Source organism: Strigops habroptila, chromosome 8 (genome assembly GCF_004027225.2).
Source record: "Strigops habroptila isolate Jane chromosome 8, bStrHab1.2.pri, whole genome shotgun sequence".
NCBI lineage: Eukaryota > Metazoa > Chordata > Aves > Psittaciformes > Psittacidae > Strigops > Strigops habroptila.
Window position 1 is genome coordinate 9,965,679 of NC_044284.2, and position 26,145 is coordinate 9,991,823.

Below are 26,145 nucleotides of genomic sequence, written 5' to 3' on the forward strand. Positions count from 1 at the left end.
AGCGGTGTGCGGGAGTGCGTGCTCGGGGGGTTGTGTCGGGGCGGGGGTTGCCTCGAGGCGTGCGGGCGTCACAATAGTGTGGGAGTGTTGTTGCGGTGGGTGTGAGTGCGGGTCGGGAGCGTGTTCGGCTGAGCGAGTGCGGTGGTGTCAGGAGAGAGAGTGCCTACGGCCATACCACCCTGAAAACGCCCGATCTCGTCTGATCTCGGAAGCTAAGCAGGGTCGGGCTCGGTTAGTACTTGGATGGGAGACCGCCTGGGAATCCCGGGTGCTGTAGGCTTTTGCCAGGCGCTCGGGGCGCCTGCGGGCAATGCCGGCCCCCTTTTTCTTGCTGGGCTGTTGCGGCGACAGGGGCCCCTGCGGGCCCTGGCGGTTCCCATTTTCTTGTTGGGGTGTTGCGGAGCGGCAGCTCCGCGGGGGTCCCGGTCCCATGCTCTTTGGGGGGCGGCCGGGAGGGAGCGTGGCGTCGTTGAAGCGACGGGGTTTGTGTTGGGTCGTCGGGGCGAGCGGTGTGCGGGAGTGCGTGCTCGGGGGGTTGTGTCGGGGCGGGGGTTGCCTCGAGGCGTGCGGGCGTCACAATAGTGTGGGAGTGTTGTTGCGGTGGGTGTGAGTGCGGGTCTGGAGAGTGTGCAGGTGATCGAGTGCGGTGGTGTCAGGAGAGAAAGTGCCTACGGCCACACCACCCTGAAAACGCCCGATCTCGTCTGATCTCGGAAGCTAAGCAGGGTCGGGCTCGGTTAGTACTTGGATGGGAGACCGCCTGGGAATCCCGGGTGCTGTAGGCTTTTGCCAGGCGCTCGGGGCGCCTGCGGGCAATGCCGGCCCCCTTTTTCTTGCTGGGCTGTTGCCGGCGACAGGGGCCCCTGCGGGCCCTGGCGGTTCCCATTTTCTTGTTGGGGTGTTGCGGAGCGGCAGCTCCGCGGGGGTCCCGGTCCCATGCTCCTTGGGGGGCGGCCGGGAGGGAGCGTGGCGTCGTTGAAGCGACGGGGTTTGTGGCGGGGCGGCGGGACCGGGGCTGTGTGGGGCTCCGTGCTCGGGGGGATGGCCGGGAAGCGCGTGCTCGTGAGGGTCTTCCCGGTGCCGTGAGGCGATGGGGCTGTGGGGCTGGGCTGGAGCCGGGCAGGGGCGATCTAAGACCCCCCTGAATGAGCCCGATGCCGTCTTGTGCGGTCAGCTGAGCAGGGCTGGGCTGCACTGGTCCTTGCACGGGTGCCCTGCCTTGGAGCAGAGTTCCTCCGTGCCTGGGAGAGGCCCCGTGGAAGGCCGGGGGCTGTGGGCTTTTGGGGGATGGTTCCGGCCCCGTTTTTGTTCTTGGGGTGCTGCGGCTTGTGAGGTGTGCGGGGTGCGTGCGTGCGTGTGTTGCAGGGGGGCGTGAGGGAAGGAGCGTGGCGTGTCTGGTTTGGGGGGGTTTGTGTTGGGTCGTCGGGGCGAGCGGTGTGCGGGAGTGCGTGCTCGGGGGGTTGTGTCGGGGCGGGGGTTGCCTCGAGGCGTGCGGGCGTCACAATAGTGTGGGAGTGTTGTTGCGGTGGGTGTGAGTGCGGGTCGGGAGCGTGTTCGGCTGAGCGAGTGCGGTGGTGTCAGGAGAGAGAGTGCCTACGGCCACACCACCCTGAAAACGCCCGATCTCGTCTGATCTCGGAAGCTAAGCAGGGTCGGGCTCGGTTAGTACTTGGATGGGAGACCGCCTGGGAATCCCGGGTGCTGTAGGCTTTTGCCAGGCGCTCGGGGCGCCTGCGGGCAATGCCGGCCCCCTTTTTCTTGCTGGGCTGTTGCGGCGACAGGGGCCCCTGCGGGCCCTGGCGGTTCCCATTTTCTTGTTGGGGTGTTGCGGAGCGGCAGCTCCGCGGGGGTCCCGGTCCCATGCTCTTTGGGGGGCGGCCGGGAGGGAGCGTGGCGTCGTTGAAGCGACGGGGTTTGTGTTGGGTCGTCGGGGCGAGCGGTGTGCGGGAGTGCGTGCTCGGGGGGTTGTGTCGGGGCGGGGGTTGCCTCGAGGCGTGCGGGCGTCACAATAGTGTGGGAGTGTTGTTGCGGTGGGTGTGAGTGCGGGTCTGGAGAGTGTGCAGGTGATCGAGTGCGGTGGTGTCAGGAGAGAGAGTGCCTACGGCCACACCACCCTGAAAACGCCCGATCTCGTCTGATCTCGGAAGCTAAGCAGGGTCGGGCTCGGTTAGTACTTGGATGGGAGACCGCCTGGGAATCCCGGGTGCTGTAGGCTTTTGCCAGGCGCTCGGGGCGCCTGCGGGCAATGCCGGCCCCCTTTTTCTTGCTGGGCTGTTGCCGGCGACAGGGGCCCCTGCGGGCCCTGGCGGTTCCCATTTTCTTGTTGGGGTGTTGCGGAGCGGCAGCTCCGCGGGGGTCCCGGTCCCATGCTCCTTGGGGGGCGGCCGGGAGGGAGCGTGGCGTCGTTGAAGCGACGGGGTTTGTGGCGGGGCGGCGGGACCGGGGCTGTGTGGGGCTCCGTGCTCGGGGGGATTGCCGGGAAGCGCGTGCTCGTGAGGGTCTTCCCGGTGCCGTGAGGCGATGGGGCTGTGGGGCTGGGCTGGAGCCGGGCAGGGGCGATCTAAGACCCCCCTGAATGAGCCCGATGCCGTCTTGTGCGGTCAGCTGAGCAGGGCTGGGCTGCACTGGTCCTTGCACGGGTGCCCTGCCTTGGAGCAGAGTTCCTCCGTGCCTGGGAGAGGCCCCGTGGAAGGCCGGGGGCTGTGGGCTTTTGGGGGATGGTTCCGGCCCCGTTTTTGTTCTTGGGGTGCTGCGGCTTGTGAGGTGTGCGGGGTGCGTGCGTGCGTGTGTTGCAGGGGGGCGTGAGGGAAGGAGCGTGGCGTGTCTGGTTTGGGGGGGTTTGTGTTGGGTCGTCGGGGCGAGCGGTGTGCGGGAGTGCGTGCTCGGGGGGTTGTGTCGGGGCGGGGGTTGCCTCGAGGCGTGCGGGCGTCACAATAGTGTGGGAGTGTTGTTGCGGTGGGTGTGAGTGCGGGTCGGGAGCGTGTTCGGCTGAGCGAGTGCGGTGGTGTCAGGAGAGAGAGTGCCTACGGCCACACCACCCTGAAAACGCCCGATCTCGTCTGATCTCGGAAGCTAAGCAGGGTCGGGCTCGGTTAGTACTTGGATGGGAGACCGCCTGGGAATCCCGGGTGCTGTAGGCTTTTGCCAGGCGCTCGGGGCGCCTGCGGGCAATGCCGGCCCCCTTTTTCTTGCTGGGCTGTTGCGGCGACAGGGGCCCCTGCGGGCCCTGGCGGTTCCCATTTTCTTGTTGGGGTGTTGCGGAGCGGCAGCTCCGCGGGGGTCCCGGTCCCATGCTCCTTGGGGGGCGGCCGGGAGGGAGCGTGGCGTCGTTGAAGCGACGGGGTTTGTGGCGGGGCGGCGGGACCGGGGCTGTGTGGGGCTCCGTGCTCGGGGGGATTGGCCGGGAAGCGCGTGCTCGTGAGGGTCTTCCCGGTGCCGTGAGGCGATGGGGCTGTGGGGCTGGGCTGGAGCCGGGCAGGGGCGATCTAAGACCCCCCTGAATGAGCCCGATGCCGTCTTGTGCGGTCAGCTGAGCAGGGCTGGGCTGCACTGGTCCTTGCACGGGTGCCCTGCCTTGGAGCAGAGTTCCTCCGTGCCTGGGAGAGGCCCCGTGGAAGGCCGGGGGCTGTGGGCTTTTGGGGGATGGTTCCGGCCCCGTTTTTGTTCTTGGGGTGCTGCGGCTTGTGAGGTGTGCGGGGTGCGTGCGTGCGTGTGTTGCAGGGGGGCGTGAGGGAAGGAGCGTGGCGTGTCTGGTTTGGGGGGGTTTGTGTTGGGTCGTCGGGGCGAGCGGTGTGCGGGAGTGCGTGCTCGGGGGGTTGTGTCGGGGCGGGGGTTGCCTCGAGGCGTGCGGGCGTCACAATAGTGTGGGAGTGTTGTTGCGGTGGGTGTGAGTGCGGGTCGGGAGCGTGTTCGGCTGAGCGAGTGCGGTGGTGTCAGGAGAGAGAGTGCCTACGGCCATACCACCCTGAAAACGCCCGATCTCGTCTGATCTCGGAAGCTAAGCAGGGTCGGGCTCGGTTAGTACTTGGATGGGAGACCGCCTGGGAATCCCGGGTGCTGTAGGCTTTTGCCAGGCGCTCGGGGCGCCTGCGGGCAATGCCGGCCCCCTTTTTCTTGCTGGGCTGTTGCCGGCGACAGGGGCCCCTGCGGGCCCTGGCGGTTCCCATTTTCTTGTTGGGGTGTTGCGGAGCGGCAGCTCCGCGGGGGTCCCGGTCCCATGCTCCTTGGGGGGCGGCCGGGAGGGAGCGTGGCGTCGTTGAAGCGACGGGGTTTGTGGCGGGGCGGCGGGACCGGGGCTGTGTGGGGCTCCGTGCTCGGGGGGATTGGCCGGGAAGCGCGTGCTCGTGAGGGTCTTCCCGGTGCCGTGAGGCGGTGGGGCTGTGGGGCTGGGCTGGAGCCGGGCAGGGGCGATCTAAGACCCCCCTGAATGAGCCCGATGCCGTCTTGTGCGGTCAGCTGAGCAGGGCTGGGCTGCACTGGTCCTTGCACGGGTGCCCTGCCTTGGAGCAGAGTTCCTCCGTGCCTGGGAGAGGCCCCGTGGAAGGCCGGGGGCTGTGGGCTTTTGGGGGATGGTTCCGGCCCCGTTTTTGTTCTTGGGGTGCTGCGGCTTGTGAGGTGTGCGGGGTGCGTGCGTGCGTGTGTTGCAGGGGGGCGTGAGGGAAGGAGCGTGGCGTGTCTGGTTTGGGGGGGTTTGTGTTGGGTCGTCGGGGCGAGCGGTGTGCGGGAGTGCGTGCTCGGGGGGTTGTGTCGGGGCGGGGGTTGCCTCGAGGCGTGCGGGCGTCACAATAGTGTGGGAGTGTTGTTGCGGTGGGTGTGAGTGCGGGTCGGGAGCGTGTTCGGCTGAGCGAGTGCGGTGGTGTCAGGAGAGAGAGTGCCTACGGCCACACCACCCTGAAAACGCCCGATCTCGTCTGATCTCGGAAGCTAAGCAGGGTCGGGCTCGGTTAGTACTTGGATGGGAGACCGCCTGGGAATCCCGGGTGCTGTAGGCTTTTGCCAGGCGCTCGGGGCGCCTGCGGGCAATGCCGGCCCCCTTTTTCTTGCTGGGCTGTTGCGGCGACAGGGGCCCCTGCGGGCCCTGGCGGTTCCCATTTTCTTGTTGGGGTGTTGCGGAGCGGCAGCTCCGCGGGGGTCCCGGTCCCATGCTCCTTGGGGGGCGGCCGGGAGGGAGCGTGGCGTCGTTGAAGCGACGGGGTTTGTGGCGGGGCGGCGGGACCGGGGCTGTGTGGGGCTCCGTGCTCGGGGGGATGGCCGGGAAGCGCGTGCTCGTGAGGGTCTTCCCGGTGCCGTGAGGCGGTGGGGCTGTGGGGCTGGGCTGGAGCCGGGCAGGGGCGATCTAAGACCCCCCTGAATGAGCCCGATGCCGTCTTGTGCGGTCAGCTGAGCAGGGCTGGGCTGCACTGGTCCTTGCACGGGTGCCCTGCTTTGGAGCAGAGTTCCTCCGTGCCTGGGAGAGGCCCCGTGGAAGGCCGGGGGCTGTGGGCTTTTGGGGGATGGTTCCGGCCCCGTTTTTGTTCTTGGGGTGCTGCGGCTTGTGAGGTGTGCGGGGTGCGTGCGTGCGTGTGTTGCAGGGGGGCGTGAGGGAAGGAGCGTGGCGTGTCTGGTTTGGGGGGGTTTGTGTTGGGTCGTCGGGGCGAGCGGTGTGCGGGAGTGCGTGCTCGGGGGGTTGTGTCGGGGCGGGGGTTGCCTCGAGGCGTGCGGGCGTCACAATAGTGTGGGAGTGTTGTTGCGGTGGGTGTGAGTGCGGGTCGGGAGCGTGTTCGGCTGAGCGAGTGCGGTGGTGTCAGGAGAGAGAGTGCCTACGGCCACACCACCCTGAAAACGCCCGATCTCGTCTGATCTCGGAAGCTAAGCAGGGTCGGGCTCGGTTAGTACTTGGATGGGAGACCGCCTGGGAATCCCGGGTGCTGTAGGCTTTTGCCAGGCGCTCGGGGCGCCTGCGGGCAATGCCGGCCCCCTTTTTCTTGCTGGGCTGTTGCGGCGACAGGGGCCCCTGCGGGCCCTGGCGGTTCCCATTTTCTTGTTGGGGTGTTGCGGAGCGGCAGCTCCGCGGGGGTCCCGGTCCCATGCTCCTTGGGGGGCGGCCGGGAGGGAGCGTGGCGTCGTTGAAGCGACGGGGTTTGTGGCGGGGCGGCGGGACCGGGGCTGTGTGGGGCTCCGTGCTCGGGGGGATTGCCGGGAAGCGCGTGCTCGTGAGGGTCTTCCCGGTGCCGTGAGGCGGTGGGGCTGTGGGGCTGGGCTGGAGCCGGGCAGGGGCGATCTAAGACCCCCCTGAATGAGCCCGATGCCGTCTTGTGCGGTCAGCTGAGCAGGGCTGGGCTGCACTGGTCCTTGCACGGGTGCCCTGCCTTGGAGCAGAGTTCCTCCGTGCCTGGGAGAGGCCCCGTGGAAGGCCGGGGGCTGTGGGCTTTTGGGGGATGGTTCCGGCCCCGTTTTTGTTCTTGGGGTGCTGCGGCTTGTGAGGTGTGCGGGGTGCGTGCGTGCGTGTGTTGCAGGGGGGCGTGAGGGAAGGAGCGTGGCGTGTCTGGTTTGGGGGGGTTTGTGTTGGGTCGTCGGGGCGAGCGGTGTGCGGGAGTGCGTGCTCGGGGGGTTGTGTCGGGGCGGGGGTTGCCTCGAGGCGTGCGGGCGTCACAATAGTGTGGGAGTGTTGTTGCGGTGGGTGTGAGTGCGGGTCGGGAGCGTGTTCGGCTGAGCGAGTGCGGTGGTGTCAGGAGAGAGAGTGCCTACGGCCATACCACCCTGAAAACGCCCGATCTCGTCTGATCTCGGAAGCTAAGCAGGGTCGGGCTCGGTTAGTACTTGGATGGGAGACCGCCTGGGAATCCCGGGTGCTGTAGGCTTTTGCCAGGCGCTCGGGGCGCCTGCGGGCAATGCCGGCCCCCTTTTTCTTGCTGGGCTGTTGCGGCGACAGGGGCCCCTGCGGGCCCTGGCGGTTCCCATTTTCTTGTTGGGGTGTTGCGGAGCGGCAGCTCCGCGGGGGTCCCGGTCCCATGCTCTTTGGGGGGCGGCCGGGAGGGAGCGTGGCGTCGTTGAAGCGACGGGGTTTGTGTTGGGTCGTCGGGGCGAGCGGTGTGCGGGAGTGCGTGCTCGGGGGTTGTGTCGGGGCGGGGGTTGCCTCGAGGCGTGCGGGCGTCACAATAGTGTGGGAGTGTTGTTGCGGTGGGTGTGAGTGCGGGTCTGGAGAGTGTGCAGGTGATCGAGTGCGGTGGTGTCAGGAGAGAGAGTGCCTACGGCCACACCACCCTGAAAACGCCCGATCTCGTCTGATCTCGGAAGCTAAGCAGGGTCGGGCTCGGTTAGTACTTGGATGGGAGACCGCCTGGGAATCCCGGGTGCTGTAGGCTTTTGCCAGGCGCTCGGGGCGCCTGCGGGCAATGCCGGCCCCCTTTTTCTTGCTGGGCTGTTGCCGGCGACAGGGGCCCCTGCGGGCCCTGGCGGTTCCCATTTTCTTGTTGGGGTGTTGCGGAGCGGCAGCTCCGCGGGGGTCCCGGTCCCATGCTCCTTGGGGGGCGGCCGGGTGGGAGCGTGGCGTCGTTGAAGCGACGGGGTTTGTGGCGGGGCGGCGGGACCGGGGCTGTGTGGGGCTCCGTGCTCGGGGGGATTGCCGGGAAGCGCGTGCTCGTGAGGGTCTTCCCGGTGCCGTGAGGCGGTGGGGCTGTGGGGCTGGGCTGGAGCCGGGCAGGGGCGATCTAAGACCCCCCTGAATGAGCCCGATGCCGTCTTGTGCGGTCAGCTGAGCAGGGCTGGGCTGCACTGGTCCTTGCACGGGTGCCCTGCCTTGGAGCAGAGTTCCTCCGTGCCTGGGAGAGGCCCCGTGGAAGGCCGGGGGCTGTGGGCTTTTGGGGGATGGTTCCGGCCCCGTTTTTGTTCTTGGGGTGCTGCGGCTTGTGAGGTGTGCGGGGTGCGTGCGTGCGTGTGTTGCAGGGGGGCGTGAGGGAAGGAGCGTGGCGTGTCTGGTTTGGGGGGGTTTGTGTTGGGTCGTCGGGGCGAGCGGTGTGCGGGAGTGCGTGCTCGGGGGGTTGTGTCGGGGCGGGGGTTGCCTCGAGGCGTGCGGGCGTCACAATAGTGTGGGAGTGTTGTTGCGGTGGGTGTGAGTGCGGGTCGGGAGCGTGTTCGGCTGAGCGAGTGCGGTGGTGTCAGGAGAGAGAGTGCCTACGGCCATACCACCCTGAAAACGCCCGATCTCGTCTGATCTCGGAAGCTAAGCAGGGTCGGGCTCGGTTAGTACTTGGATGGGAGACCGCCTGGGAATCCCGGGTGCTGTAGGCTTTTGCCAGGCGCTCGGGGCGCCTGCGGGCAATGCCGGCCCCCTTTTTCTTGCTGGGCTGTTGCGGCGACAGGGGCCCCTGCGGGCCCTGGCGGTTCCCATTTTCTTGTTGGGGTGTTGCGGAGCGGCAGCTCCGCGGGGGTCCCGGTCCCATGCTCTTTGGGGGGCGGCCGGGAGGGAGCGTGGCGTCGTTGAAGCGACGGGGTTTGTGTTGGGTCGTCGGGGCGAGCGGTGTGCGGGAGTGCGTGCTCGGGGGTTGTGTCGGGGCGGGGGTTGCCTCGAGGCGTGCGGGCGTCACAATAGTGTGGGAGTGTTGTTGCGGTGGGTGTGAGTGCGGGTCTGGAGAGTGTGCAGGTGATCGAGTGCGGTGGTGTCAGGAGAGAGAGTGCCTACGGCCACACCACCCTGAAAACGCCCGATCTCGTCTGATCTCGGAAGCTAAGCAGGGTCGGGCTCGGTTAGTACTTGGATGGGAGACCGCCTGGGAATCCCGGGTGCTGTAGGCTTTTGCCAGGCGCTCGGGGCGCCTGCGGGCAATGCCGGCCCCCTTTTTCTTGCTGGGCTGTTGCGGCGACAGGGGCCCCTGCGGGCCCTGGCGGTTCCCATTTTCTTGTTGGGGTGTTGCGGAGCGGCAGCTCCGCGGGGGTCCCGGTCCCATGCTCCTTGGGGGGCGGCCGGGAGGGAGCGTGGCGTCGTTGAAGCGACGGGGTTTGTGGCGGGGCGGCGGGACCGGGGCTGTGTGGGGCTCCGTGCTCGGGGGGACTGCCGGGAAGCGCGTGCTCGTGAGGGTCTTCCCGGTGCCGTGAGGCGGTGGGGCTGTGGGGCTGGGCTGGAGCCGGGCAGGGGCGATCTAAGACCCCCCTGAATGAGCCCGATGCCGTCTTGTGCGGTCAGCTGAGCAGGGCTGGGCTGCACTGGTCCTTGCACGGGTGCCCTGCCTTGGAGCAGAGTTCCTCCGTGCCTGGGAGAGGCCCCGTGGAAGGCCGGGGGCTGTGGGCTTTTGGGGGATGGTTCCGGCCCCGTTTTTGTTCTTGGGGTGCTGCGGCTTGTGAGGTGTGCGGGGTGCGTGCGTGCGTGTGTTGCAGGGGGGCGTGAGGGAAGGAGCGTGGCGTGTCTGGTTTGGGGGGGTTTGTGTTGGGTCGTCGGGGCGAGCGGTGTGCGGGAGTGCGTGCTCGGGGGGTTGTGTCGGGGCGGGGGTTGCCTCGAGGCGTGCGGGCGTCACAATAGTGTGGGAGTGTTGTTGCGGTGGGTGTGAGTGCGGGTCTGGAGAGTGTGCAGGTGATCGAGTGCGGTGGTGTCAGGAGAGAGAGTGCCTACGGCCATACCACCCTGAAAACGCCCGATCTCGTCTGATCTCGGAAGCTAAGCAGGGTCGGGCTCGGTTAGTACTTGGATTTCCACGGTGGTCCCGGTCCCATTCTCCTTGGGGAGCGGCAGGGAGGGCGCGTGGCGTCGTTGAATTGACGAGGTTTGTGTAGATTAAATGTCTTTTGAATGTCCGTTATATCCTAAGGTATTCTGTGATTTACACTGTATTTTGAAATGGTCTGTCTGGAGATTAAAACCCTCGTAATTCTGAAGCTAAATAAAACTAGAAATACCCCTTGCTTTGATTTTATTTCTAAGGCAGGCTTTACAGGATTCTAGTAGGCTTGAGATGGTAATATTTGAACTTTTATTAGTTGGTCTCTTCCTGCCCTTTTTTTTCAAACCTATACTTTTACAAACGAATTGAGGAGAATTAGAGATTATGTGACATCTACACGTGTGTTAACATTGAAAGGGGCACAGAAGAGCTAAACTGAGTGCACAGTCTGAGTTCAAATCAATGTAATCCCAGAGTGGCATAAACTCTTGGTTTGGTATGAGTCCTCCTTATTTTCTGCAAGGTGACTGGAGCCCTTTCATCAGGTGGTATCATCACCAGGTTTCTTTACTTCATGCCTAATTTAGCCCAGATTTGTTTCCTGATCTCAGCAGTGGCTACAGCTGATTGAAAGTCAGTTCTCCCATGTATCACTGCGTTCTATAAAAAGAAACCCAGCAACAGAATGCTACAAAAAAATGGTGTTGGGAGAGAAAATGGAATAAAGGATTTGAAAATAATGTAATTTTTTTCCGGTTTTTTTTTTTTTTTTGGCCATTTATCGTCATTAGGCAAGGATAAGCTTTCCTGAAGAAATTTTTTTGGGTTATTGTCTGGAATTTGAGGTAAGGGAGGTTGTATTCTCTTTTATGTTAAATCTTTCAAGACTTGTCTAAAGTGTATTGAGTTTCACTCTAATTCTGATATTACAAAACATCCATTACAATGGAACTTTGTCTAGCAAAAGAAGGTAGATCATGGTATACAATGTTGTATCATTTGACTGAAAAATGTTTAAATGTTTTAAAATACATTATTCTGCTGCCAAAATCACTAGTGCTGTGTAAAGAAAAGGGCAGAGATATCATCCAGCTGTGATTGATGTAGATGACAAACCTGGAGCTTACTACTAATTGTTGACTGTTCTTCCAGTTTTATAGACTTTATTTTATCTAACCTGGAAAATAATCTGGTAAACCTATACAAGCAAGACACCTGCTTAACAGTAAAAGAAATGCCATATTTTTACTGTTAAAGAGAATCACTTATGACAAACACTGTGAGATTCTGCTCTACCATACTGAAATTTAATGATGGGAGCTTACACCAGTGTACTCATTTGTGCATTGCAAGTGAATTAATAGCGGTCAGAGTTTTACTTTTAAGTGTTGCACCTTCATCTAGTGTTTCTAGCATTTGAGCAGCATCTCCACTGTACCCTCAGACTTAGACCATGTGGGGGAGTGTTAAGAGCTCTTAGGCAGATGTGTGTGGGAGCCAGGTTCAGAGCCGGAGTGAGTGTCTGGGCAGGGAAAGGTGCAGCAGCAGAGGCTGTATTGGTGCTGGCATGTGCATCCGCGCATTACTTCAGCTTGCTGCAGTGGTTTCAGCTGAGGAGAGCAGCCAGGTTAAAATGCTGCCTTCAAAGTGTTTATCTCCAGTAACTCCAGCATTCGTGATATCTCTAATAGCCTACACAGCCCATATGACTAACAGCAACAGGAAAGAACCATTTTTGTGAGGCTCTTCTTGAGGTACAGCAGCTTGCCAAGCCTTCCCAAAACTACTTTAGTGTTTTTTTTTTTCTCTATGTGCAGGATGTTTCTCATCACAGACCAAAGCTTTTCCAGAAGTCAAACACATTGGTTTCCCTCTCCTCCCCCAACAAAGGGGAAGTGTGTGGCCAGTTACAATGATAGCACGTGAAGAGGTATTGTCCTGAAATAGGGTTAAATGGCTGCATCCTTCCAAGAGGCTATTTCCAAAAGGAGAATTGCCCTTTGAGCTGGAGTACAGCAAGGGGAGGGCTGCCCCTGCAGTGAGTGCCCATCCCCAGAGAGGGGTGGGGAGCTGGGGACTTAGCGCCTTCCTGCTTATCACCAGGGGTGAAAAATGTCATGATATAAAATGGTTTGGGTTGGATGAGACCTTAAAGCTCATCCAGCTCTAACCCCCTGCCACGGGCAGGGACACCTTCCACTAGAGCAGGTTGCTCCAAGCCCCTGTGTCCAACCTGGCCTTGAACACTGCCAGGGATGGGGCAGCCACAGCTTCTCTGGGCACCCTGTGCCAGCGCCTCAGCACCCTCACAGGGAAGAACTTCTTCCTAATGTCTTATCTCAGTCTCCCCTCTGTCAGGTTAAAGCCATTCCCCTTGTCGTGTCACTACATGCCCTTGTCAAAAGCCCCTCTGCAGATTTCTTGTAGCCCCTTTAGGCACTGGAGCTGCTCTAAGGTCTCCCCTTAAGGAGCCTTCCCTTCTCCAGGCTGAAGCAGCCCAGCTCTCTCAGCCTGGCTCCAGAGCAGAGCTGCTCAAGGCCTTGCAGCATCTTCATGTCTGTGAGAATTGCTCTTATTACCCCTCTGCAGCTGAATGAGAATTCCACTGAAAAATGGCATTTCTTGTTTAAATCAGTCCCCAGTTCCCATCCTGCCCCCCATGGAAGTGAGCAGAGTGAGAACACGAGTTATTTCAGTGGAGCTGAATGCATTTCAAAAATATCAGAACTGACACTCATGCGTAGTTCGCCTCACGCCTCTTTCTTTCCTCCCTCCCTTTCATTTAACCCCAATTTAGGTTTCCTTCCTCCTCCATCCCCCTTGTTTGTCTTTGAGGTGAGCTGAGGTCAGGTTTCCCTCTAGTGGTTTGACACTTTCTGTGCAGCTATGTAGTAGAGCAGAGCTTGGGCCTTTTGAAGTTTCAGAGCAATCTTTACCTCTTGGCAGCTCTAAGTGGGTGTAAATGTTTTCCATTCAGAGCAGTATCCAGCTCAGGATTTACCAGGAGGGTGCTGGCTGTGTTGGCTCCTTTTGCTCTGACTGGTGCCACGCTGCACCAAGCTCTGGCTGGCACAGGGATGTGCTGACTATGCTGTGTACAGCTGGATGTTGATAGCATGGTTAGATATTTAATTTTTTTAAATAGTTTTATGGGTATAAAAATGGTTCTGTGTGCTCATGGAAGGCAGAAAAGCCCCTGATGGGCCATATTATGTGAAGGAGCAATCTCTGGTTTAGGAAGTTCCTAAACTACATGCTTTAGTGACCTAGGAACGTATCTGGTGGGCTTCCAACCTGCCACAGTGAGGACGATCTTCCAGATTTGTGGAACAGAGCCAGGGCCCTGCAGATCCAACCTTCCCAGGGCTCAGATCCTGTAGATAGACAGCAGCAGGGATTGGGGCAGCATTGGCTGTGCTGGGTTTCTGCTTCCTATTCAGTGCGACTACAACTGGAAACAGCCTCGTGGGGAGGTGACCTGTACTGCAGGAGGCTGATTTCCATACAAGACTCTCTTCCTCATGGCGTGTGGGAGAGGTGGAGAGGTCATGCACTTGCCCTTTTCCCCTGGCTGCCTACAAACAAGAGCTCTGTGCTGATAGGGGAGACCAGAGGCTCACAACAATCACTAATATGGCGCAGCAGAGTCAGGTCTGTGTCACAGAAAGAAGCTCTGGCTACCAAGTGACTGAAGGCAGTTGCTTTCAGAAGACCCAGAGAGAACATGTTATGGGAATACAACTCCTTCAGACACTTGGAAAGGCATCTTAGCACAGAGGTGAATTACTGTGCTGAGAAAGATGAAAAAACAACCCAACCCTAATTGAAGTCTGATAGTCCTATCTGGAGAATATCGACAAAATCTTCTGTTTCATGCAGAACACCTTAGAATCAAGAGTTCGATAAAATAGAGCAGTTTATATATATATATATAAAAGATATATAGTAAACTACCCATGCTCTCTGCTCAGACATAGTAGTCATGGGGAATTCCTAATTTCTCTAGTTTTATAAGCCTAATGCATCAGGAACTAAATTTATGCAAAGTGTTTGTTTTTCCTTCCTGCATGCCGCAGCCACTGCCATTTCCCCATCATTGTCTCTCCAAGGTGCTTACTTGCTTTCTGTTCCCTTTACATCTTTTATAGAATCATGGAATCACAGGATGGTTTGGGTTGGAAGGGACATTAAAGCTCATCCACTTCCAACCTCCTGCCACGGGCAGGGACACCTTCCACTAGAGCAGGTTGCTCCAAGCCCCTGTGTCCAACCTGGCCTTGAACACTGCCAGGGATGGGGCAGCCACAGGTTCTCTGGGCAACCTGTGCCAGGGCCTCAAAGAGGCAAAAGCCACACTGCTTTTTGTAACCAGCAAGGGAAAAAAGCAGAAAAAGGAAGTGTTTTGTCTCTGTGCTGACTGATGTGTTATTTACTTTTCAGTTGGAGACTGAGGGTTGTGTTCACAATGTTTCTTCTCAAATCAGAATTTTACGAATGATGGAGGACGACTCACGGAGACTTTTTCTTTAGCTGTTGTTATAAAATGAATCTTCAAATATTTTTCTTCTTCCTTTTCTTGTGATAACTTTCAGGTTGATTGACCTTCCCTTAGTTCCTGACATCTAGGGTTTGTTGCTCTTGTACGGGTCATTTATTGAGTCAGATCATTTAATGGCATAGGCTTTGTTGATCAGAGACAGGCTACTCTGGCACAAGGTGGAGAAGGAAAAGGTCAGATGAGGAAGGGGGAAGATGTTTCCTTGTGCATTTTTCAGGTTGATGCCTAATTGTCTATGGAGATGGTGATAAAATGGGTCAGTGAGGGATGGTGGTCCAGAACGGGGAATCTGGCCTTTGGGGCTGGGGACTTTCTCCTACTGGGCTTGTCACTCCTGCGTGGACAGGTTGGAGGAACAAACCTTGAATAATCATTGCTCAATCTGGGGAAGAGGATTGCTGGTTGGGGTCTGTTAGCCACTCGCCCTCTTCTCTTGGCTGTCTCTCTTTCTTCAGTCATGGGCTGTTTTGTTAAGCTATGGCAGTGAAGGGAATTCACTTAGCACTAAGGCAGTCTGATTTCCCAGTCCCAGCTTTCCCAGCACCTGCTTGAGCCAAGGGTGATGAATGATCTTGCAAAACCACACTGGCCTTGCACTGGCACCTGTGGGGAGAGGTTAGACTGCCCTTTGCTGTCACTGGAAAGGTGACACTTTCCCCTGAAGTTGGGTGGGGAGGAGAATTGGGAAAAAAGGTAAAACCTGTGGGTTAAGAGAAGAACAGTTTAATAATTAAAATATGGTTTAATATAATACTCTTACTGCTAATAATAATGAAAAGGGAAACAACAAATAGAGACACAGCTAAAAAACACAACAAAATAAGAAACAAACAAGTGATGCACAGCTTAATTGCTCACCACCCACTGACCGCTGCCCAGCCTGTCCCTGAGCATCGATTGGTGGCTCCTGGCCAGCTCCTCCCAGTTCTATACTGAGCATGATGTTCTATTGTATGGAATGTCCTTTTGGCTGGTTTGGGTCAGGTATCCTGTCTCTGCCCCTCCCCACTGGTAGAGCCTGAGACTGGAAAGTCCTTGACTTAGAATAAGAACTACTGAGCAAGAACTAAACATGGTATCAGTGTTATCAGCATTATTCCCAGACTAAAGCCAAAACACAGCACTGTACAGCTACTAGGAAGAACATTAACTCTATCCCAGCTGAAACCAGGACCGAGGAATGTTTGTGTTTATTGAGGAAGAGGAAAGTGGGAATAAAGCAGTGGGAATAAATCAGCCTGGGGTTTATTGGCAAGAAATAAAGCCAATGTCAATTAAGAAACAAACAGAGATGTGCTGGATTTCTTGTATCTTCACCTCAAATCTGCCTCACAACAATCATGTAGATAAATTGTCAGCAGCAGCACAGTCTGAACCTGGGATGTGCCTCTAAGTGCGAAGTCTGGGAATCTCCTTGTGCTTTTCCTGCCATGCTCTCATCTCCATGGGAGGCCTTTTCTCTTCTTGTTTGCTAACTTTATTTTACTTTCTGAAAACCAGTGGGGTGCTGCCTGGTTAGAGTCCCTGTCCTGGGCAGGAGGTGGTGGGATCCACTTTTCTGCTGGGGGAAGGCAGTGGGTGTCCAGGGAAGGGGGTGCTGGGGTGGCTCTGCCCTGGGCACCCCAGCAGGAGATTGGTGCCTGGATGCAGGTGAGCACATTGCCTCCATGGAAACTTTTTAGCAGAGCCTCTATTTCCTAGAGATCTTTATCTCGTGGGGAGGTTGGTCAAGCATCTACCTCTACTGAGACCTCCCTGCTGTGCCTGAAGTAGCTCTGAGGTTCTTTGTGTGAGAGATGGGAACAGAAGAATCTGACACACACTCCCCCTCCCGCCCCGCACCCCCATCATGCATACCTGGAACAGGTCTGTTGTATTTGAGCTCCCTTGTCTCTTCTTCCAGAGCCGGGACTGCTGCAGACCACCATTCCTCCAGGAGGCAGGAGGTAAGATCCCCGCCTTGCTGTTCTCTGCCTGCTGAAAACATCCCCTGCACTTTCCAAAGGGACAAAATCCACAACTTGGATCCAGCCAGCTGGTAAAAGAGAAAAAATGCAGGTATGTTATTAAAGTCAGAGATATATCCTTAATCATTGTTCTGTTTCTTCAAAACTAAAACAGATGTCAAAACCCACCCTTGTTCATCTTGGCAGAAGAATGTCAGCAGACAGAAGTGAGTAATGAAGTTAGCGAAGCTGCTGGCATATTGCTGCCAGGCTTTCTGATGGACAGGCTTGCAGATGCTGTGGACTTTTAGCACCTTTGAGGATGAGGAGTGCAGGATGTCAGATGCTCTCCTGGGCTGGTGCATGCAATGCTCACCCCTCTAGATTGTCTTGGTGGTGTTTCTGAGCCTTCAGAAACTGAGACATACAGCAATGCTTCTGTCTGAAGCTAGTGATAGTGAACCATCCTGGTTTTCACTTCCCCAGAAGTGCCCTCTTTTTCTGCCTTTGATGAGAGCACCTTTGATGTTTGTCACAGTTTTTTGGTGACAGCTTTCACACTTTCCACCCACACCTGGCATTGAGCTGAACTCTCATTTTTCAGTCAGCTGCCGTGGTTCAGGACTTGGCAGCAGAGTTCATTTAAAGTGTGACAGCAACAGCAAATGGAAAGCCCCAAGCAAGAAAACTGGTGTGAGCAACCACATCGAAGTTAGAGGAGGTTTGGGTTGTGTCCTGCACTCGTCTGTGTGTGTTCTGCACTATGTGTTTGTGTCCTGCCTATGCAGCCACCTCTAGTGCACTGCAGCAGGTCCACTTTTTGCTTTCAAGTGACCTGTTTGTGTAACAATCCCATTCAGTGCTTGTAAGGGGTGCCAAACTGGCTGTGTCCAGCTCTGCATCAGTTCATAGAATTAGAAATAATATAATGTAGGAGATGCCAATGCAAGATATTTGTGCTAGCTGTGTCCTGCAGGTGCTGGGAGGGCAGTGTGGCCTGATGAGGGCAGGATGCGGTCATGCATGGTAGGAGATACCTGCCCTCCTTACACCTGAACCCTCATCACTTGGAAAGTATGAGGTTGATGTTGTCCAGACTTGGCTCCAGTGGAATTTGGGAAGTCTGAAAGACAGAGTGTGTGACCTATTGTAAGAAGGTTAAGTTGCACATACTTGAAAGCTTGGTGGATGGAACAGGCTGCCCAGTGACGTGGTGGAATCACTGGCATGGAAGTGTTCACAAACTGTGCAGACGAGGCCCTTAGTGACATGGTTTAGTGGTGGTCTTGATGATCTTAAAGGTCTTTTCCAACCTTGCTGATTCCATGATCCTGTGTAATCAGATAGCTATGTTTCTGCAGCAAGACCAAAGCAAACCAGCCAAGGCCTGCTTTGCTTGGCTAGTTGCAGTCTGTCTGTGCATGGGATGGGGGCTGTCTGCCTTCCAGGCAGCGGTGGAAGGATTGGTATTTGTTGGCATATGCTCAGACCACCCTTTCCTCCTGGAGGCTTCTGAGCCAACCAAAAATGTCTACTATAGATTGCTGCTGCATCCTTACTGCTTAATTCATCCCTTAGCTCTTCTCTTTATGGTGTGGGAGAGCTTAGCCAGATGGGTTATGAATTTAGATACACCTACTAAACACCTACTAAATCAGACCAAAACCTCAAAAAAAAAAAAAAAGTGTCAACACAACTGCACATCCCAGTTTTCCTTTTGAAAAGCCTGAGGGGGTTTCTTGGTCCTTGTGCCATGTTTTTCAGCCCCAGCATGTCCGAATCCCTGACTGTCTTGTGTTTGGATAGACCCTGCTCAAATGAAGAATGGAGGTTTTGGTCTTATGTCTAAGGGATAGTTTATCTATCTGTTCCTTCTTTTCTGAGAGTGAAAAATGCTCTCCTGTGTTTTTGTCCTCACTAGGAGTCATTCAGAGTGGTGGTTGTCCTTCTCAGAGCTGCTGTGGAGGCTGGCTGTGCAGTAAGGACCATCCCTTCGCTCCCTCCTCAGCACCACCTTGCGCTTTCACATCCCAACTGTCTCCTCCACGGCACTTCTGAGGCTCCCTCCTTCTCCTAACCTCAGCATCACCTGAGAACTCATGGCTGTAAGGGGGCTTTGGTGTGAGGTTTCTGTGCGGAGGAAGTTTGGCCATCTTTGGCCAAGCATTCATTGTATGTATTTCTGTACATTCAGTATTTCTGGCAAGTGGCTGCTAGGGGAAGGGGTGTTACTTGAAGTGAGATGGCTTAGCAGAATCTGCTCAGAAATGCTTTGTTTGTAGGTGGCTTTGTATCTCCTCCACCCATTTAATTAGCAGTTACTGGAGGTGAAATATTTTTTCCCAGCACATCTAAAATAGCTGTTTGATTTGTGCAGCGCTTTCACCTCTGAAGAGCTCGCACCCATGCTGGTGAGACTCGAGGTGTACAAAAAGCACACTGGCAATCAGGTAATCTCTCAAATCGCTGTGCTTTTGGCACACATATCCCATACTGGGGAGGAAATATTAAAGGCTTGTTTAGCCTTATTGGGGAACAGTCCATCAAATCAAAGTCTGAATTATTAACCCTCTGTATTGCAGAGCAGTTGGAGTTGATGGAGTCCATTTTAAAGCAAAGGAGATGCCTGAGGTAAAGAGGTAAAAAGCATACAATGAGCACAGCTGTATTTGCTGACACAATGTAGATGGCTTTTCTGAGTATCTTTTCCTTCTGACAGTCTCCATTCTCTCTCATGAGTTCTGCAATGACTTGCATGGAGCAATAACTCAAGATGATCAGTGATACATCACACAGATGATGACCATCCACAGAAATCCAGGGGCAAAAGCTGCCTTCAGCGGTGACCTCAGCACCTTGGCTTTCAAAGGGTCCTTGATTGCAAGGTACCTATGAGCTGCTATGACGGTGATGATACTGATGCTCATTAAGTGGTTTATGAAATGGCCACCTTCCAGAACCAGGCACCATTGGCCTACCTTCAACTGATGGAACTGGGATAAAGTTTTAGAAGGCAAAGTAAAGAGCAGCAAGCAGTCAGCCACAGCCAAGGTGACCATGTATACTCTTGTTTCTGTCCATTTGCCGAGTTTGCAGCAGAACACCCACAGCGCCAACACATTCAGCAGAATGCTCAAAAGCAAAACTGGGATGTAAACACACAGCTGGACAAGTGGAAAGCTTTCATAGGCTGTGATACTGCAGCTGCTGAGGTTCATTTTGGGGGTATTAAGAGGCACAGTTCCTAGAAAAGCAGACTAAACCTTTAGAAGCTAAGCACTTGGCTGAGTCAGTGGTTAATTTAGATAGTTCAGGGCTTTTCCAACAGTGACTGTGGAAATGACTCTGCAGAGCAGAGCTGGCTGAAGGATACTTAGTAGGAAGGGAATGAAGTGGGGCATGAGCCTGATCGCTTGTGGAGGAGAGGAAAGCACTGGCTCCCATGTAGGGAAGGCTGCGTGTGGAGGGCAGCGGGGGAAAATGCTTGGGCCTCTGTTTTGGGCCACACTCAGATCAGGCAGCAGCAGGTATCCTGCAGCTAGGAGCTGCGTGAGCTGTTACAGCCAGGTGATAATGGAAAAGGAATGCCTAAACACAGCTCTTATTCCTTCCCCTTATAGTGGTGCTCAGGAGAAGCCAGCCAGCATCCTCACAGCTCAAAATGCTTTCGGACATGTGCATCAAAAAGACAGCTGTGCTCTTCTACATTCCTGAGCTGTCTCTGCATATTTCTCATTAGTGATTAGAGCAATTATTAGTACATTTCTTATTAGTTTTAACTGCTGTTGAATGCTGTACTTGATGGTAGCATTTAGTGGTCTGCAGCAAGAACCAGAGTCAGGGGTCTGCATGCTGCATTTCAAGGATTGTGAAAGCTGGTCTGTGTCTCAGATGTATTACAGCTATCTGCCACAGTTCCAAGACAAAAAAGCTCACCTATGCCATGGCAAGAAATGTGATCAGCAGCCATGTGAAATAAAGAGATGAGCTGTGTCTGGTCTAGTGGGTGATTTTATCACCTGGGATCTAAGGCCAGTATTGCTGTTTACCTTCTTGTTTTGGAGGAGTTAGTGCAGGAGTATATTCCGGGTGCAACTGTTCATGGACAGAAAAGACCTTGGGAGGTCTGAGATGTCTTTCATTTTCCCTGCAAAGGGAACATGGCTCCACGAGTGCAGGTTCCTGGTGCTCGAAAGCATCCTGAGCAAGCAAACCATAGGACAGTGCTGCAGCATCTATGTGCATCTGCAGCTCTTGGCTAGCTTTGAAAATAATGCTGCTGGAGGAATCATGCCAGGAGACCTCTTCAGAGGTGAGGGAATGTGCTATAGTCAATACCTGCAGCAGGTCTGTGCTTTGGACACAAGGAGAAAGTTAAGGAGCTCAGAAGATACAAGAATTGACCATAACAGACAACAGGGAGACCTAGCAAAGGCTGAGGCAAGCTTTAAGTGCAGAAAACATGTCTAATGTGTCCAGTATCAAAATGAGCTTTTGAAAATACACCAGCTCCAGCCCTCTCTCAGTTTCTCCACCACCATTTTGGTGTCCCACCACGGCTGGCGAAAGGCAGTGCCCTGCAGAGCTCAAATAACTAGGTCAGCAAATAGCCAGGAGGAATTACCTGCTCACTCACTGTCCTTGCAGAGAGTGAATGTTCCTCCATACCAGATGTGCAGGCACGATGAGCCGTCCTGGCAATGCTCCTGGCCCATGACTAGTGAGTTGCCCTGCGATGTCCGTTTGCTGGTGGCTGTGAGAGCAGCAACGCTGGTCGAGGAAGCACCCCTGCCCCTCCTCAATGCATTTCCACAGGGTTGAGCTTTCTCTGCCATCACTGGCGTGGTTCGTACCACCCCCTTTTGACTGAGGAGCCTGCAATAGCAAGGTGGAATGCTTATCTGCTGTGCAGCCCTGCAGCAGTTCCTCTGGCAATTGAACAGCTTTGGATTTTCCTTTGAGTTACTTTCCAATGCCTGATACCTCACTGGGCAATGCCCACTGACTTTCCTTGCCCAACAGGCTGTGCTCAGTTCTTGGAGGGGACTTACTGGCCTGAAGCATCCTGAGGTCTTCTCTCTGCCTTCTAGACCACTGCTCCTGCTGGAGCTGGCATGGGGACTGCCACCTGAATGGGCCCACAGTCCCATTCACAGAGGTGAGTGCTGCAGTTTCCGGACAGTTTTGTGATTGTTATAACTGGTTTTCAGTCCGAATCACAGTAATTCTCTCATGTTCCACAGTTCTGTTCCTCCAGCAATTCTGGGAAGACGTGGCACTGTGACCCTGTGACCTGCTGACTTTGTGACTGCTCTGTGGTTGCAGTACCCTGAATTGCTGTCTTGGGCAAGTGCATTTCCCCTTCCCACTTCCCACATTGTCTTAAAGCAGCTTCAGGAGTATTTCTGCATTGTCTGTCTGTGCATTACAAACCAGCCTTTGAGATTAATTCCTTGTTGTTAGTGTATAGTCAGTATAGAGCTTGGTTTAAATACTTCTCTTGAGTTTCCAGGGACTGATTTTGCCTTTCTTATGGCTGCTTCTTGGTGGATGCTTATAAATAGTTACTGACTTATTAGCACGCCCAGCTCGTTGATCCCCAAACACCACCATTTTCATGTCATGGTCCTTGTTAGTACTTTAGTTTTCAAAGTCACCCAGCTCCTTGGGTTGTGATAGTTTCAGCACTGTACAAAAAACACTTCACTTTACATCATCCTCAAATGTCATCTACATATTCCTATTGTCTGTATCAAGGCAATCACTACCAGTATTAACCATGAGCAGTCAAAATCAAGCCTGAAGGGAGCTCAGCTCATAACATCTCTTTGGTGCAACGCTTCCCATCCACAGCTTGGTGCTGTGGTCACCAGATGAGGGCAGCTATGTCTCTCATCAGCCTGGTGAGGCTTCAAGGGAGGGACAAATCATGTCACCAGGCACAAACCAGCTGGCTGTGATCATCAGGTTCACCAGGATATGTCAGAGCAACTCAACACCAGCTACCAGTAGGGAAAGCTATGATGAAGTGTTACCTGTGGAGAACTTGCGTGTCTCCTGGTGTGGTACTTGGGTCTCTGTCTGATTCCTGGACACCACTGGGTCAGGATCCTCATGCTTCTCGTCTCTCCACCTCGGCTCCCTACCAAGCTACCCTCTAGGTTCTTGCAGCTGCTTATGGCCCCTTTCTTCCATCCAGTTGCAGGTTCTATCACCTCTGTCTCAGACCAATGATGCTCACTTGGTGTTTTCCCTTGCCCCTGCAGCTCTCAGCCTGTCTCAGCCCTGTGAGTGCTGTCACCATGTGGCACAGTGCAGGTGGCACTTGTGCTGTTTTCTCACTTCCTTGCTGGCAGCTCTCCATTGGGGTAGTCTGGGGGCCTATGGCACTGCTGGGAACCAGCGCCTGTACAAAGAGAAGGGGCTCTGTTTGGGGGTCTCTGCCCCCTGACTCTACTTTGTCTGACTTAATTAAAAGCCTTGTTGCTGGTGTGAGGTTTCATGTGCCAATTCCTTTAAAATTCTGGACTTTCTGGGTTCTTCATCCTTACTGAAAGCTGTGACAAAGCAATCAGGTAATTTTGAGGGCATACCTGGACAATTTTGTTGTTTGTACCAGCAGCAGTACTAGGTGGTCTCACTTCTTTTCTTGTAATGTGTAGGTAGCTTTTCATGTCTAAGGGAAGAATTTGCTAAGACCTGTTTGATCTTTGTACTTCTTGATCTCTAAGATTTAATTCTGTTTTGTACAGTCATTTTTCCTTCCCTTGTAAGCTCTGCCTCATGTCCTGCTTGAGGTTGTTTCCCAGCCAAAGAAAGTCCTTCTCATGATGTTTTCCTGTGCTCCTGGTACAGTTTGCTAGTAGACAGGTTTGATGGGCTTCCTGCCTCCTTTTCCTGCCAGGGAAGATCTTGGCCTCCTCTGTCTCCCAGAGACTGTGCCTTGCTGGCTACAGCTGCTGGCACATCACAGTGGGGCACCTCTGGCAAGGTGAGAGGTACCGGTACCCCCTCCACACGTGCAAGGGGAAGATGGGACGCTTCACTGCCCCATGGCATTTGGGTTCTGCATGCCTCTGCCCTGTGTGATTTTCTTTTCCCTGGCTTTCTCACAGGAACATGTGATGTTGCAACAGCAGATCTTGACCGAAACAGAACTACAGGGATGGGAGCTGAAAGTGTCAGTCTTATTTTTAGCATGGAAAACCTGTGAAGTGGCAGTGTTATGCTAAGTGCATCCACTTCACACAGTGACCAACCTTGGCTGCTGAGACTGTTTCTCTTTTCCCCTTCCTCAGCACCACACACGAACTGAGCCACAGCAGATGCACTTGCAGGGCTCTCTGTACTATAGCCCTCTCCATCCTTCCACAGCATCAATGCAGTGAAATACTGGCTCATGCCAGCCCCTGCATTCCCTGCTTAGAAGGGCCAAAAATGCTGAATCTGATGGATGCTCACACAGAAGCAGGAATCTGGATTACTTTGTAGGCTTCTCTTGCATGTTAATTTTTGCTTTTTGTTTGCATCCCCCTTGCTCCCCCCAGCCTAAATTTTTACTGCAGCATCAATTTCCTCATTTAGAGTTCAAGCCATTGTCAGCATCTTTTCCTTTTAAGGGACAGAGAGATTATATCTTGCTCAAACACTAGCAGAATGCAGTGGTCCAGCCCTGCTTGTTGGAGCTGATGATGAACTGTGGCTGCTGCTCCCTACTATTGTTAGCCAGACTCCTGTGCAGAGACATGAGAAAAATTTGTGGATGACAGTGTCACTGTCCTCGTGGATTGCTATTCCAGTGCTGTAGGATGGCTGCTGGTTTGTTGTAGACCAGGTGCTGTTCCATTTACTGGAAGTGCTCATGGAGCTGAGGTTTTGTTCTGACTGAAGAAAGGTGTCAGAAACCTATAATTAACATCATTATAACTTGACATGTTAAAGCAGATAATAATTTTTGTCCCAGGTAGTATATACATCTTGAGGTAATCAGAAAGTTCCCTGCTCATCTTTGGGTTACACTGTAAGTATCTTATTATAAGGCAGATCTCATATCATGGTAGCTAAGTCTCTTTTCACAACCTCTTATCTAAGTTTAGCATTAATAATAGAGGACTCTGCTGAATAATGGTGATAAATGAACATTTATTTATAGATATATTACTATGAGATAGCTTTATTATCACTCACTAAAGAACGTTTCCTTTTTTTGTTTTTATAGCAGTCAGTGCAAACAACAAAAAATATTACTTAATGATGACTGGGATTGTGAAGTCAATTTCTATTTTACAATAAGAAAAAGAAACACTTAATTTTTCTGATTTAGAACATGAACAGTGGGAGGTGTCAGTTTGCTTCCTATAAGAAAAAAGCACTTCATAGAGCTCTATATGCAGCAAGCTTGGCTATGTATAGGAATGCCAACTATAAATTCTTTAGCACAGTTGTCGTACTGTTTTTGGCACCAACAGGGAGTAAGCAGGAGGCTGTGTGGTGCTTAGCTGCTGGCTGGGGTGAAACCATGGAAGCTGTTTAGTTTATTTAATAGAGTGCCTTGCCTGTGATCCTTCCTTGATTTGAAAACTCTAGGCTTGGGGAAGAATACAGTGCTCTGAAATTCTTTCGTTATAAAACAGTAGCAAATGGTATCTCAACAGCAGCTATTATTTGCCATCCTATGAGGCCTATCCATGAGGCCACAGGCACAAAAGCATTACTATTTTGTATTTCAGAGTAGACAACTTCATCAGAGCCCATTGTAAACAGTACAAGGTGCCCCATGTTAACAGGCAGAAAACATGAACATGACTGGGTTTGCAAAACAAGTAAGTTGTTTGCTTTCTGGGTTAACAGCAGGTTAACAGGTTGATATGGATCAACCTTCATCTTTTTTCAAAATAATTAACATTTTCATAATAATCTGTTTGGAACAGGCATTCATTGTAACCAATAAGATGCAAAAGCCCAGAAGGGGATCCTACAGCAAAGAGTGTTTTTGAAGGCCCTCTGCACTATTTCTGAAAACAGAAGATGTCTTCCTTGCAAAACACCTCTTGCCTGGACACGTAAGTGATACCTGTCATGAATACTGACAGCACACCATAAAGGAGAATGGGCTAACAGGGACTCTAAGCCTCTTGCTCTCCAAGGATAGTTAATAGCAGTGTATTTGCTGGCAGCTACAAGGGTGCCAACACTCATGCATCTCCTTAAGAAATGGAGGATTTTTAAGATCTAGAACAATGTGTCTCTTGTATCCTTTGCTGTCTTTGAAAAGAGAATTTAAAAGGCAGAAGGAGGCAGAAGTGTGTGCTGTGATTAAGTTGGCTACATGCACTCTGCTTGCCCTGAAATACCAGTAATTCCAGAGCATTAAATAATACATCAAAGAAAACTGGGACATAAATGATCAACAGAATGACCTCAGTGGTTTCATCCATTTTTATGCTGAGCTTCCATCGTGCTGGGGCCTCTGCCAAAATATTGACACAAAGCAGATGGATCTAATGTTTGGATGAGGAGTGTTTTCTGTGATGGGAATAGTCATTTCAAACGTTGTTTGGCAAGTGTCTAGACACTGGTTTCAGCATGTGGTCTGCAGACACTAGAAGGTGACAGGACACTTTTAAGGAAACTATTTGTAAGTTGTCACCAAGAAAGTTAATTGTCTGTAGGTTTAAATGAGCAGAATATGGATTTGCCTTCCCTGGAGGAATATTTTAGGTATTTACAAGTCAGAAGACACTTGGAGTCAAGGACCATGAAGCCAAATAAGATACAGCTATCACGTGCATTTCAAAAACTCTATAATGTTTACCATGCTGACTCCATGGGTCACTTCCTTCTAGTGCCCCAAGATTTTTGTTTGTGGCTTAACTGTTTTGAGCTGCTCTGTTGTCACTTCCTTATAGGGTGGAAGGATATATGGTGCATAGTCAGCAATCACAGGTGTTATAGAGGAGATTTGTAGTTGGAAAGCCAGACATTTAAATGGATGCATGGTCCAGGATCC

General features: G+C 53.8%; 12 non-coding genes across 12 annotated transcripts; all 12 read left to right on the plus strand.

Moving 5' to 3' along the window:
• Positions 1 to 161: 161 nt before the first annotated feature.
• LOC115612413 lies at positions 162 to 280 on the plus strand. Its single transcript, XR_003993011.1, has one exon. It is a non-coding gene; the product is annotated as a 5S ribosomal RNA (ribosomal RNA).
• Positions 281 to 666: 386 nt separating this feature from the next.
• Positions 667 to 785, plus strand: LOC115612376. The gene has a single exon (XR_003992977.1). It is a non-coding gene; the product is annotated as a 5S ribosomal RNA (ribosomal RNA).
• Positions 786 to 1,591: 806 nt separating this feature from the next.
• On the plus strand, positions 1,592 to 1,710 carry LOC115612377. The gene has a single exon (XR_003992978.1). It is a non-coding gene; the product is annotated as a 5S ribosomal RNA (ribosomal RNA).
• A 386-nt stretch (positions 1,711 to 2,096) lies between these two features.
• LOC115612378 lies at positions 2,097 to 2,215 on the plus strand. The gene has a single exon (XR_003992979.1). It is a non-coding gene; the product is annotated as a 5S ribosomal RNA (ribosomal RNA).
• Positions 2,216 to 3,021: 806 nt separating this feature from the next.
• On the plus strand, positions 3,022 to 3,140 carry LOC115612380. Its single transcript, XR_003992981.1, has one exon. It is a non-coding gene; the product is annotated as a 5S ribosomal RNA (ribosomal RNA).
• An 806-nt stretch (positions 3,141 to 3,946) lies between these two features.
• LOC115612368 lies at positions 3,947 to 4,065 on the plus strand. The gene has a single exon (XR_003992969.1). It is a non-coding gene; the product is annotated as a 5S ribosomal RNA (ribosomal RNA).
• Positions 4,066 to 4,872: 807 nt separating this feature from the next.
• On the plus strand, positions 4,873 to 4,991 carry LOC115612381. Its single transcript, XR_003992982.1, has one exon. It is a non-coding gene; the product is annotated as a 5S ribosomal RNA (ribosomal RNA).
• Positions 4,992 to 5,796: 805 nt separating this feature from the next.
• On the plus strand, positions 5,797 to 5,915 carry LOC115612382. The gene has a single exon (XR_003992983.1). It is a non-coding gene; the product is annotated as a 5S ribosomal RNA (ribosomal RNA).
• An 805-nt stretch (positions 5,916 to 6,720) lies between these two features.
• Positions 6,721 to 6,839, plus strand: LOC115612370. Its single transcript, XR_003992971.1, has one exon. It is a non-coding gene; the product is annotated as a 5S ribosomal RNA (ribosomal RNA).
• Positions 6,840 to 7,224: 385 nt separating this feature from the next.
• Positions 7,225 to 7,343, plus strand: LOC115612383. Its single transcript, XR_003992984.1, has one exon. It is a non-coding gene; the product is annotated as a 5S ribosomal RNA (ribosomal RNA).
• Positions 7,344 to 8,149: 806 nt separating this feature from the next.
• On the plus strand, positions 8,150 to 8,268 carry LOC115612371. Its single transcript, XR_003992972.1, has one exon. It is a non-coding gene; the product is annotated as a 5S ribosomal RNA (ribosomal RNA).
• Positions 8,269 to 8,653: 385 nt separating this feature from the next.
• On the plus strand, positions 8,654 to 8,772 carry LOC115612384. Its single transcript, XR_003992985.1, has one exon. It is a non-coding gene; the product is annotated as a 5S ribosomal RNA (ribosomal RNA).
• Positions 8,773 to 26,145: the final 17,373 nt, after the last annotated feature.